At 47.7% G+C, this 9,584-nt stretch overlaps 32 non-coding genes across 32 annotated transcripts; all 32 read left to right on the forward strand.

Moving 5' to 3' along the window:
• Window positions 1-89: 89 nt before the first annotated feature.
• Window positions 90-208, forward strand: LOC130011554 (5S ribosomal RNA). Its single transcript, XR_008786861.1, has one exon. It is a non-coding gene; the product is annotated as a 5S ribosomal RNA (ribosomal RNA).
• Window positions 209-284: 76 nt separating this feature from the next.
• On the forward strand, window positions 285-403 carry LOC130011578 (5S ribosomal RNA). The gene has a single exon (XR_008786886.1). It is a non-coding gene; the product is annotated as a 5S ribosomal RNA (ribosomal RNA).
• Window positions 404-480: 77 nt separating this feature from the next.
• LOC130011885 (5S ribosomal RNA) lies at window positions 481-599 on the forward strand. The gene has a single exon (XR_008787199.1). It is a non-coding gene; the product is annotated as a 5S ribosomal RNA (ribosomal RNA).
• A 168-nt stretch (window positions 600-767) lies between these two features.
• On the forward strand, window positions 768-886 carry LOC130011555 (5S ribosomal RNA). Its single transcript, XR_008786862.1, has one exon. It is a non-coding gene; the product is annotated as a 5S ribosomal RNA (ribosomal RNA).
• A 76-nt stretch (window positions 887-962) lies between these two features.
• On the forward strand, window positions 963-1,081 carry LOC130011556 (5S ribosomal RNA). Its single transcript, XR_008786863.1, has one exon. It is a non-coding gene; the product is annotated as a 5S ribosomal RNA (ribosomal RNA).
• A 77-nt stretch (window positions 1,082-1,158) lies between these two features.
• Window positions 1,159-1,277, forward strand: LOC130011898 (5S ribosomal RNA). Its single transcript, XR_008787212.1, has one exon. It is a non-coding gene; the product is annotated as a 5S ribosomal RNA (ribosomal RNA).
• Window positions 1,278-1,353: 76 nt separating this feature from the next.
• On the forward strand, window positions 1,354-1,472 carry LOC130011635 (5S ribosomal RNA). Its single transcript, XR_008786942.1, has one exon. It is a non-coding gene; the product is annotated as a 5S ribosomal RNA (ribosomal RNA).
• Window positions 1,473-1,549: 77 nt separating this feature from the next.
• On the forward strand, window positions 1,550-1,668 carry LOC130011887 (5S ribosomal RNA). The gene has a single exon (XR_008787201.1). It is a non-coding gene; the product is annotated as a 5S ribosomal RNA (ribosomal RNA).
• A 162-nt stretch (window positions 1,669-1,830) lies between these two features.
• On the forward strand, window positions 1,831-1,949 carry LOC130011557 (5S ribosomal RNA). The gene has a single exon (XR_008786864.1). It is a non-coding gene; the product is annotated as a 5S ribosomal RNA (ribosomal RNA).
• Window positions 1,950-2,025: 76 nt separating this feature from the next.
• Window positions 2,026-2,144, forward strand: LOC130011558 (5S ribosomal RNA). The gene has a single exon (XR_008786865.1). It is a non-coding gene; the product is annotated as a 5S ribosomal RNA (ribosomal RNA).
• A 77-nt stretch (window positions 2,145-2,221) lies between these two features.
• Window positions 2,222-2,340, forward strand: LOC130011888 (5S ribosomal RNA). The gene has a single exon (XR_008787202.1). It is a non-coding gene; the product is annotated as a 5S ribosomal RNA (ribosomal RNA).
• A 165-nt stretch (window positions 2,341-2,505) lies between these two features.
• Window positions 2,506-2,624, forward strand: LOC130011559 (5S ribosomal RNA). The gene has a single exon (XR_008786866.1). It is a non-coding gene; the product is annotated as a 5S ribosomal RNA (ribosomal RNA).
• Window positions 2,625-2,700: 76 nt separating this feature from the next.
• On the forward strand, window positions 2,701-2,819 carry LOC130011560 (5S ribosomal RNA). The gene has a single exon (XR_008786867.1). It is a non-coding gene; the product is annotated as a 5S ribosomal RNA (ribosomal RNA).
• A 77-nt stretch (window positions 2,820-2,896) lies between these two features.
• On the forward strand, window positions 2,897-3,015 carry LOC130011889 (5S ribosomal RNA). Its single transcript, XR_008787203.1, has one exon. It is a non-coding gene; the product is annotated as a 5S ribosomal RNA (ribosomal RNA).
• A 164-nt stretch (window positions 3,016-3,179) lies between these two features.
• LOC130011561 (5S ribosomal RNA) lies at window positions 3,180-3,298 on the forward strand. Its single transcript, XR_008786868.1, has one exon. It is a non-coding gene; the product is annotated as a 5S ribosomal RNA (ribosomal RNA).
• Window positions 3,299-3,374: 76 nt separating this feature from the next.
• Window positions 3,375-3,493, forward strand: LOC130011579 (5S ribosomal RNA). Its single transcript, XR_008786887.1, has one exon. It is a non-coding gene; the product is annotated as a 5S ribosomal RNA (ribosomal RNA).
• A 77-nt stretch (window positions 3,494-3,570) lies between these two features.
• LOC130011890 (5S ribosomal RNA) lies at window positions 3,571-3,689 on the forward strand. The gene has a single exon (XR_008787204.1). It is a non-coding gene; the product is annotated as a 5S ribosomal RNA (ribosomal RNA).
• Window positions 3,690-3,853: 164 nt separating this feature from the next.
• On the forward strand, window positions 3,854-3,972 carry LOC130011563 (5S ribosomal RNA). Its single transcript, XR_008786870.1, has one exon. It is a non-coding gene; the product is annotated as a 5S ribosomal RNA (ribosomal RNA).
• A 76-nt stretch (window positions 3,973-4,048) lies between these two features.
• On the forward strand, window positions 4,049-4,167 carry LOC130011564 (5S ribosomal RNA). The gene has a single exon (XR_008786871.1). It is a non-coding gene; the product is annotated as a 5S ribosomal RNA (ribosomal RNA).
• Window positions 4,168-4,244: 77 nt separating this feature from the next.
• Window positions 4,245-4,363, forward strand: LOC130011891 (5S ribosomal RNA). Its single transcript, XR_008787205.1, has one exon. It is a non-coding gene; the product is annotated as a 5S ribosomal RNA (ribosomal RNA).
• Window positions 4,364-4,528: 165 nt separating this feature from the next.
• Window positions 4,529-4,647, forward strand: LOC130011616 (5S ribosomal RNA). Its single transcript, XR_008786923.1, has one exon. It is a non-coding gene; the product is annotated as a 5S ribosomal RNA (ribosomal RNA).
• Window positions 4,648-4,723: 76 nt separating this feature from the next.
• Window positions 4,724-4,842, forward strand: LOC130011565 (5S ribosomal RNA). The gene has a single exon (XR_008786872.1). It is a non-coding gene; the product is annotated as a 5S ribosomal RNA (ribosomal RNA).
• Window positions 4,843-4,919: 77 nt separating this feature from the next.
• LOC130011594 (5S ribosomal RNA) lies at window positions 4,920-5,038 on the forward strand. The gene has a single exon (XR_008786902.1). It is a non-coding gene; the product is annotated as a 5S ribosomal RNA (ribosomal RNA).
• Window positions 5,039-5,202: 164 nt separating this feature from the next.
• Window positions 5,203-5,321, forward strand: LOC130011600 (5S ribosomal RNA). The gene has a single exon (XR_008786907.1). It is a non-coding gene; the product is annotated as a 5S ribosomal RNA (ribosomal RNA).
• A 163-nt stretch (window positions 5,322-5,484) lies between these two features.
• On the forward strand, window positions 5,485-5,603 carry LOC130011566 (5S ribosomal RNA). Its single transcript, XR_008786873.1, has one exon. It is a non-coding gene; the product is annotated as a 5S ribosomal RNA (ribosomal RNA).
• Window positions 5,604-5,679: 76 nt separating this feature from the next.
• LOC130011567 (5S ribosomal RNA) lies at window positions 5,680-5,798 on the forward strand. The gene has a single exon (XR_008786874.1). It is a non-coding gene; the product is annotated as a 5S ribosomal RNA (ribosomal RNA).
• A 77-nt stretch (window positions 5,799-5,875) lies between these two features.
• On the forward strand, window positions 5,876-5,994 carry LOC130011900 (5S ribosomal RNA). The gene has a single exon (XR_008787214.1). It is a non-coding gene; the product is annotated as a 5S ribosomal RNA (ribosomal RNA).
• A 165-nt stretch (window positions 5,995-6,159) lies between these two features.
• LOC130011613 (5S ribosomal RNA) lies at window positions 6,160-6,278 on the forward strand. The gene has a single exon (XR_008786920.1). It is a non-coding gene; the product is annotated as a 5S ribosomal RNA (ribosomal RNA).
• An 82-nt stretch (window positions 6,279-6,360) lies between these two features.
• LOC130011627 (5S ribosomal RNA) lies at window positions 6,361-6,479 on the forward strand. Its single transcript, XR_008786934.1, has one exon. It is a non-coding gene; the product is annotated as a 5S ribosomal RNA (ribosomal RNA).
• A 77-nt stretch (window positions 6,480-6,556) lies between these two features.
• On the forward strand, window positions 6,557-6,675 carry LOC130011892 (5S ribosomal RNA). Its single transcript, XR_008787206.1, has one exon. It is a non-coding gene; the product is annotated as a 5S ribosomal RNA (ribosomal RNA).
• Window positions 6,676-6,828: 153 nt separating this feature from the next.
• On the forward strand, window positions 6,829-6,947 carry LOC126814016 (5S ribosomal RNA). The gene has a single exon (XR_007677332.2). It is a non-coding gene; the product is annotated as a 5S ribosomal RNA (ribosomal RNA).
• Window positions 6,948-7,023: 76 nt separating this feature from the next.
• On the forward strand, window positions 7,024-7,142 carry LOC126813541 (5S ribosomal RNA). The gene has a single exon (XR_007676882.1). It is a non-coding gene; the product is annotated as a 5S ribosomal RNA (ribosomal RNA).
• The last annotated feature ends 2,442 nt before the right edge of the window (window positions 7,143-9,584 follow it).

Here is a 9,584-nt window from a genome sequence, read left to right on the forward strand (position 1 = left end):
ATTAGCTCCCCCCCCCCTCCGCCCCGGGGGAAAAAAGATACAGAAAGAATTTGAGTAAAAATAACTACGGGTTTTATTCACCTTCGCTCGTCTACGGCCACACCACGTTGAAAACACCAGTTCTCGTCCGATCACTGAAGTTAAGCAACGTCGGGCCCGGTCAGTACTTGGATGGGTGACCGCCTGGGAACACCGGGTGCTGTAGACGCCTAGTTTTTTGAAAAGAAACCAATTTTCGGCGGACTTGAGTTAAGCATAACTACGGGTTTTATTCGCCTTCTCTCGTCTACGGCCACACCACGTTGAAAACACCAGTTCTCGTCCGATCACTGAAGTTAAGCAACGCCGGGCCCGGTCAGTACTTGGATGGGTGACCGCCTGGGAACACCGGGTGCTGTAGACGCCTAGTTTTTTTGAAAAGAAACCAATTTTCGGCGGACTTGAGTTTGGAATAACTACGGGTTTTATTCGTCTTCTCTCGTCTACGGCCATACCACGTTGAAAACACCAGTTCTCGTCCGATCACTGAAGTTAAGCAACGTCGGGCCCGGTTAGTACTTGGATGGGTGACCGCCTGGGAACACCGGGTGCTGTAGACGCCTTTTTTCCCGATTGTTTCAACTAAAAATCAATTTTCCGCACTTCAGGCCATTGTACGTCTTCTTTGGCATAACATTAGCTTCCCCCCCCCCCCCTCCGCCCCGGGGGAAAAAAGATACAGAAAGAATTTGAGTAAAAATAACTACGGGTTTTATTCACCTTCGCTCGTCTACGGCCACACCACGTTGAAAACACCAGTTCTCGTCCGATCACTGAAGTTAAGCAACGTCGGGCCCGGTCAGTACTTGGATGGGTGACCGCCTGGGAACACCGGGTGCTGTAGACGCCTAGTTTTTTGAAAAGAAACCAATTTTCGGCGGACTTGAGTTAAGCATAACTACGGGTTTTATTCGCCTTCTCTCGTCTACGGCCACACCACGTTGAAAACACCAGTTCTCGTCCGATCACTGAAGTTAAGCAACGTCGGGCCCGGTCAGTACTTGGATGGGTGACCGCCTGGGAACACCGGGTGCTGTAGACGCCTAGTTTTTTTGAAAAGAAACCAATTTTCGGCGGACTTGAGTTTGGAATAACTACGGGTTTTATTCGTCTTCTCTCGTCTACGGCCATACCACGTTGAAAACACCAGTTCTCGTCCGATCACTGAAGTTAAGCAACGTCGGGCCCGGTCAGTACTTGGATGGGTGACCGCCTGGGAACACCGGGTGCTGTAGACGCCTAGTTTTTTGAAAAGAAACCAATTTTCGGCGAACTTGAGTTAAGCATAACTACGGGTTTTATTCGCCTTCTCTCGTCTACGGCCACACCACGTTGAAAACACCAGTTCTTGTCCGATCACTGAAGTTAAGCAACGTCGGGCCCGGTCAGTACTTGGATAGGTGACCGCCTGGGAACACCGGGTGCTGTAGACGCCTAGTTTTTTTGAAAAGAAACCAATTTTCGGCGGACTTGAGTTTGGAATAACTACGGGTTTTATTCGTCTTCTCTCGTCTACGGCCATACCACGTTGAAAACACCAGTTCTCGTCCGATCACTGAAGTTAAGCAACGTCGGGCCCGGTTAGTACTTGGATGGGTGACCGCCTGGGAACACCGGGTGCTGTAGACGCCTTTTTTCCCGATTGTTTCAACTAAAAATCAATTTTCCGCACTTCAGGCCATTGTACGTCTTCTTTGGCATAACATTAGCCCCCCCCCCTCCGCCCCGGGGGAAAAAAGATACAGAAAGAATTTGAGTAAAAATAACTACGGGTTTTATTCACCTTCGCTCGTCTACGGCCACACCACGTTGAAAACACCAGTTCTCGTCCGATCACTGAAGTTAAGCAACGTCGGGCCCGGTCAGTACTTGGATGGGTGACCGCCTGGGAACACCGGGTGCTGTAGACGCCTAGTTTTTTGAAAAGAAACCAATTTTCGGCGGACTTGAGTTAAGCATAACTACGGGTTTTATTCGCCTTCTCTCGTCTACGGCCACACCACGTTGAAAACACCAGTTCTCGTCCGATCACTGAAGTTAAGCAACGTCGGGCCCGGTCAGTACTTGGATGGGTGACCGCCTGGGAACACCGGGTGCTGTAGACGCCTAGTTTTTTTTAAAAGAAACCAATTTTCGGCGGACTTGAATTTGGAATAACTACGGGTTTTATTCGTCTTCTCTCGTCTACGGCCATACCACGTTGAAAACACCAGTTCTCGTCCGATCACTGAAGTTAAGCAACGTCGGGCCCGGTTAGTACTTGGATGGGTGACCGCCTGGGAACACCGGGTGCTGTAGACGCCTTTTTTCCCGATTGTTTCAACTAAAAATCAATTTTCCGCACTTCAGGCCATTGTACGTCTTCTTTGGCATAACATTAGCTCCCCCCCCCCCTCCGCCCCGGGGGAAAAAAGATACAGAAAGAATTTGAGTAAAAATAACTACGGGTTTTATTCACCTTCGCTCGTCTACGGCCACACCACGTTGAAAACACCAGTTCTCGTCCGATCACTGAAGTTAAGCAACGTCGGGCCCGGTCAGTACTTGGATGGGTGACCGCCTGGGAACACCGGGTGCTGTAGACGCCTAGTTTTTTGAAAAGAAACCAATTTTCGGCGGACTTGAGTTAAGCATAACTACGGGTTTTATTCGCCTTCTCTCGTCTACGGCCACACCACGTTGAAAACACCAGTTCTCGTCCGATCACTGAAGTTAAGCAACGTCGGGCCCGGTCAGTACTTGGATGGGTGACCGCCTGGGAACACCGGGTGCTGTAGACGCCTAGTTTTTTTGAAAAGAAACCAATTTTCGGCGGACTTGAGTTTGGAATAACTACGGGTTTTATTCGTCTTCTCTAGTCTACGGCCATACCACGTTGAAAACACCAGTTCTCGTCCGATCACTGAAGTTAAGCAACGTCGGGCCCGGTTAGTACTTGGATGGGTGACCGCCTGGGAACACCGGGTGCTGTAGACGCCTTTTTTCCCGATTGTTTCAACTAAAAATCAATTTTCCGCACTTCAGGCCATTGTACGTCTTCTTTGGCATAACATTAGCTCCCCCCCCCCTCCGCCCCGGGGGAAAAAAGATACAGAAAGAATTTGAGTAAAAATAACTACGGGTTTTATTCACCTTCGCTCGTCTACGGCCACACCACGTTGAAAACACCAGTTCTCGTCCGATCACTGAAGTTAAGCAACGTCGGGCCCGGTCAGTACTTGGATGGGTGACCGCCTGGGAACACCGGGTGCTGTAGACGCCTAGTTTTTTTAAAAGAAACCAATTTTCGGCGGACTTGAGTTAAGCATAACTACGGGTTTTATTCGCCTTCTCTCGTCTACGGCCACACCACGTTGAAAACACCAGTTCTCGTCCGATCACTGAAGTTAAGCAACGCCGGGCCCGGTCAGTACTTGGATGGGTGACCGCCTGGGAACACCGGGTGCTGTAGACGCCTAGTTTTTTTGAAAAGAAACCAATTTTCGGCGGACTTGAGTTTGGAATAACTACGGGTTTTATTCGTCTTCTCTCGTCTACGGCCATACCACGTTGAAAACACCAGTTCTCGTCCGATCACTGAAGTTAAGCAACGTCGGGCCCGGTTAGTACTTGGATGGGTGACCGCCTGGGAACACCGGGTGCTGTAGACGCCTTTTTTCCCGATTGTTTCAACTAAAAATCAATTTTCTGCACTTCAGGCCATTGTACGTCTTCTTTGGCATAACATTAGCTCCCCCCCCCCTCCGCCCCGGGGGAAAAAAGATACAGAAAGAATTTGAGTAAAAATAACTACGGGTTTTATTCACCTTCGCTCGTCTACGGCCACACCACGTTGAAAACACCAGTTCTCGTCCGATCACTGAAGTTAAGCAACGTCGGGCCCGGTCAGTACTTGGATGGGTGACCGCCTGGGAACACCGGGTGCTGTAGACGCCTAGTTTTTTGAAAAGAAACCAATTTTCGGCGGACTTGAGTTAAGCATAACTACGGGTTTTATTCGCCTTCTCTCGTCTACGGCCACACCACGTTGAAAACACCAGTTCTCGTCCGATCACTGAAGTTAAGCAACGTCGGGCCCGGTCAGTACTTGGATGGGTGACCGCCTGGGAACACCGGGTGCTGTAGACGCCTAGTTTTTTTGAAAAGAAACCAATTTTCGGCGGACTTGAGTTTGGAATAACTACGGGTTTTATTCGTCTTCTCTCGTCTACGGCCATACCACGTTGAAAACACCAGTTCTCGTCCGATCACTGAAGTTAAGCAACGTCGGGCCCGGTTAGTACTTGGATGGGTGACCGCCTGGGAACACCGGGTGCTGTAGACGCCTTTTTTCCCGATTGTTTCAACTAAAAATCAATTTTCCGCACTTCAGGCCATTGTACGTCTTCTTTGGCATAACATTAGCTCCCCCCCCCCCTCCGCCCCGGGGGAAAAAAGATACAGAAAGAATTTGAGTAAAAATAACTACGGGTTTTATTCACCTTCGCTCGTCTACGGCCACACCACGTTGAAAACACCAGTTCTCGTCCGATCACTGAAGTTAAGCAACGTCGGCCCCGGTCAGTACTTGGATGGGTGACCGCCTGGGAACACCGGGTGCTGTAGACGCCTAGTTTTTTGAAAAGAAACCAATTTTCGGCGGACTTGAGTTAAGCATAACTACGGGTTTTATTCGCCTTCTCTCGTCTACGGCCACACCACGTTGAAAACACCAGTTCTCGTCCGATCACTGAAGTTAAGCAACGTCGGGCCCGGTCAGTACTTGGATGGGTGACCGCCTGGGAACACCGGGTGCTGTAGACGCCTAGTTTTTTTGAAAAGAAACCAATTTCCGGCGGACTTGAGTTTGGAATAACTACGGGTTTTATTCGTCTTCTCTCGTCTACGGCCATACCACGTTGAAAACACCAGTTCTCGTCCGATCACTGAAGTTAAGCAACGTCGGGCCCGGTTAGTACTTGGATGGGTGACAGCCTGGGAACACCGGGTGCTGTAGACGCCTTTTTTCCCGATTGTTTCAACTAAAAATCAATTTTCCGCACTTCAGGCCATTGTACGTCTTCTTTGGCATAACATTAGCCCCCCCCCCCCTCCGCCCCGGGGGAAAAAAGATACAGAAAGAATTTGAGTAAAAATAACTACGGGTTTTATTCACCTTCGCTCGTCTACGGCCACACCACGTTGAAAACACCAGTTCTCGTCCGATCACTGAAGTTAAGCAACGTCGGGCCCGGTTAGTGCTTGGATGGGTGACCGCCTGGGAACACCGGGTGCTGTAGACGCCTTTTTTTCCGATTATTTCAACTAAAAATCAATTTTCCGCACTTCAGGCCATTGTACGTCTTCTTTGGCATAACATTAGCTCCCCCCCCCCTCCGCCCGGGGGAAAAAAGATACAGAAAGAATTTGAGTAAAAATAACTACGGGTTTTATTCACCTTCGCTCGTCTACGGCCACACCACGTTGAAAACACCAGTTCTCGTCCGATCACTGAAGTTAAGCAACGTCGGGCCCGGTCAGTACTTGGATGGGTGACCGCCTGGGAACACCGGGTGCTGTAGACGCCTAGTTTTTTTAAAAGAAACCAATTTTCGGCGGACTTGAGTTAAGCATAACTACGGGTTTTATTCGCCTTCTCTCGTCTACGGCCACACCACGTTGAAAACACCAGTTCTCGTCCGATCACTGAAGTTAAGCAACGTCGGGCCCGGTCAGTACTTGGATGGGTGACCGCCTGGGAACACCGGGTGCTGTAGACGCCTAGTTTTTTTGAAAAGAAACCAATTTTCGGCGGACTTGAGTATGGAATAACTACGGGTTTTATTCGTCTTCTCTCGTCTACGGCCATACCACGTTGAAAACACCAGTTCTCGTCCGATCACTGAAGTTAAGCAACGTCGGGCCCGGTTAGTACTTGGATGGGTGACCGCCTAGGAACACCGGGTGCTGTAGACGCCTTTTTTCCCGATTGTTTCAACTAAAAATCAATTTTCCGCACTTCAGGCCATTGTACGTCTTCTTTGGCATAACATTAGCTCCCCCCCCCCCCTCCGCCCGGGGGAAAAAAGATACAGAAAGAATTTGAGTAAAAATAACTACGGGTTTTATTCACCTTCGCTCGTCTACGGCCACACCACGTTGAAAACACCAGTTCTCGTCCGATCACTGAAGTTAAGCAACGTCGGGCCCGGTCAGTACGTGGATGGGTGACCGCCTGGGAACACCGGGTGCTGTAGACGCCTAGTTTTTTGAAAAGAAACCAATTTTCGGCGGACTTGAGTTAAGCATAACTACGGGTTTTATTCGCCTTCTCTCGTCTACGTCTACGGCCACACCACGTTGAAAACACCAGTTCTCGTCCGATCACTGAGGTTAAGCAACGTCGGGCCCGGTCAGTACTTGGATGGGTGACCGCCTGGGAACGCCGGGTGCTGTAGACGCCTAGTTTTTTTGAAAAGAAACCAATTTTCGGCGGACTTGAGTTTGGAATAACTACGGGTTTTATTCGTCTTCTCTCGTCTACGGCCATACCACGTTGAAAACACCAGTTCTCGTCCGATCACTGAAGTTAAGCAACGTCGGGCCCGGTTAGTACTTGGATGGGTGACCGCCTGGGAACACCGGGTGCTGTAGACGCCTTTTTTCCCGATTGTTTCAACTAAAAATCAATTTTCCGCACTTCAGGCCATTGTACGTCTTCTTTGGCATAACATTAGCTCCGCCCCGGGGGAAAAAAGATACAGAAAGAATTTGAGTAAAAATAACTACGGGTTTTATTCACCTTCGCTCGTCTACGGCCACACCACGTTGAAAACACCAGTTCTCGTCCGATCACTGAAGTTAAGCAACGTCGGGCCCGGTCAGTACTTGGATGGGTGACCGCCTGGGAACACCGGGTGCTGTAGACGCCTAGTTTTTTGAAAAGAAACCAATTTTCGGCGGACTTGAGTTAAGCATAACTACGGGTTTTATTCGCCTTCTCTCGTCTACGGCCACACCACGTTGAAAACACCAGTTCTCGTCCGATCACTGAAGTTAAGCAACGTCGGGCCCGGTCAGTACTTGGATGGGTGACCGCCTGGGAACACCGGGTGCTGTAGAGGCCTAGTTTTTTTGAAAAGAAACCAATTTTCGGCGGACTTGAGTTTGGAATAACTACGGGTTTTATTCGTCTTCTCTCGTCTACGGCCATACCACGTTGAAAACACCATTGGTGGTTGGTCCGAATGCATTGTTTATGTTTGGTCGGTGTATATGAAGCTCTTCATAAAATCGATTAATCTGGGCAATCGTGTGTTTTTTGGACAGTGATTTTGCTTGAAGCAGTATATGAACATTTCGTGGATTGGGTATGTAGCTTAAATTCGTGTTATAGTGTGTAATTTAGTAACTTATTGGGCTTTATTGCCCTTGCTCTGTCGAGATGACAGAGTGCCACTCGGCTCGTAGAGGCGAATTTATCCATAAAACACCTGTGTTCTTATTTCTGTTTAAAATAAGCAAGATGTTTCGGTTCGGCGGATTATTAAGGCAGTGCGCGATGGCTGTGGTGAAGATGCCATTCTGACGTGCATTCCTCGTAATGGAGATTCTTATGAAGTAACCCTCATTGACTCGGATTGTGCCACCCGCTTGGTAGAGTCCAATCTGTCATTTGTTGATGATCCAGCTTTTGTTAGACACATATCTGCAAAAATAAAAGTTGTGTCTTTCATGCATCTTTCTGGATTAATATCTGATGAGGAAATAGAACGTAAGCTGAAACAATGGCGCCTAGAAGTTCTCGGGCCCATTAAGCGACGTCGTTATGAGCATGATGGCATCTTTGATGGTACACGTTTTGTGAGGGTGCGCTTTCCCCCTGATGTGTCCTCCCTCCCCTACTCGGTCGGGTTTCAGTCTGAGACGGGGGTTGAATATTTCAGCATTCGGCATGACCACCAAGAGAAGGTATGATTCCATTGCCTTTCACATGAACATCTGCTGGCAGGGTGTCCCAGCAGGGTATGTCGACGATGTAAAACGCCTGGTACATTCAACGCCACTGCACTGTTTCTGTCTGTGAAGGTTGCAGGTTACCTTCTTCGGAGTGTGGATGTCGTCCCCAAGCTCAGTGGGACCGTGGCGCAACTGATGTTCCTAACAGATATGTTGTTAATATCGCGGAGTCATCCTCGGTTTCTGGTGACGCTGAAGGTAGTGATGATGTCCACCATGATGTTGAGGGAAGAAACATGAATGGTGAAGGTATGATTATGAGAAATGACGCTGCAGAGGATAATAAAGGTGATCCTGGTACGGGGATTGGAGATAATCTTTCTGATGATGATATCGGAATCATGTTAACTGTTGGTTCTGTTAACTGTATAAACCCAAGCGGTGTTTTCGAGCCATCTGTTAGTGATGGAACGCTTAGGAAGTTCAGCTCAGCAGATCCTCCTGGTGGTGTTAGTGACCTTTTGGCGGAGGAATCGGACTGGGTAGAGAGTAAGGGGGATTCTGATAGTGTTAGTTTCATAACACCTACGGCAGCTAAATCATTTACTCGAAGAAGACGGCGAATAGTAGTCAAACCGAAAATTGAAGTTGTAAAAGGTTTTGTTAAAAAGCTTGTGGTTAAACATGGAAAGAATATCAAAAAATAAACTTCCTATTTTTATAATGCTTATTATCATTAAATTTTGCCGGACTCCTTAGTGTTTCCAAAATGCAAAGCCTATTAGGGTTAGCGAATTCACTATGAGCAGGGATATTATGTCTCCAAGAAACATTTTGGGATGTTGATTTTATTAAAGAAAACAATGACCCTTGGGAAGGTACCATTTACCATTCTTGTGATGGAACTTCGAAGCGTCGTAGAATACGACAAGTGTTGTCTTGCAGAGCTAATTAAGTATGAAAAACGTGAATGTCATGGTGTAATTATTCGGTCCAAATCACTGGATGCCTTGGAATCGGATCGCTGTACAAGTTACTTCCTGAAATTAGAGAAACAAAAACCAACAAGTAATGTGATTAGTGAAATAAGGAAACAAAATGGGCAATTTACCTTTGATACTTTCGATATTCTTGAGGAAACCAGGTCATTTTATTCCAGATTGTATACCAGCGACGACTCCGTTACTGTTGATAAGGATCGCGTGAAAAGTCTCGTGCCTGATGTACTAACTCCGGAAGATACGGATTTCTGTGAAGAGGACATTACTAAAAAAGAACTGTTAAAAGCACTGAAAGGTATGTCGAAAAATAAATCGCCAGGCATTGATGGATTGACTGTTGAATTTTACCTGGTGCTTTGGGATCTCCTGGGAGACGTTTATCATAAAGTGGTCCTTTCTGTTATTTCAGATGGTGAATTGTCATCCAGTATGAAAAGGGGGGTGATATCTGTGTTCTACAAAAACAAAGGGGATCGATCTGATCTCAAGAATTACAGGCCGATTAGTCTTCTTAATGTCGACTGTAAAATTTTGTCAAGGTGTTTGGCGCTCCGTCTGAAAAACGTCATATCGGTTATCTCCCCTTCACAAACGTCTTGTATACCT

This window comes from Patella vulgata, chromosome 2 (genome assembly GCF_932274485.2).
Source record: "Patella vulgata chromosome 2, xgPatVulg1.2, whole genome shotgun sequence".
NCBI lineage: Eukaryota > Metazoa > Mollusca > Gastropoda > Patellidae > Patella > Patella vulgata.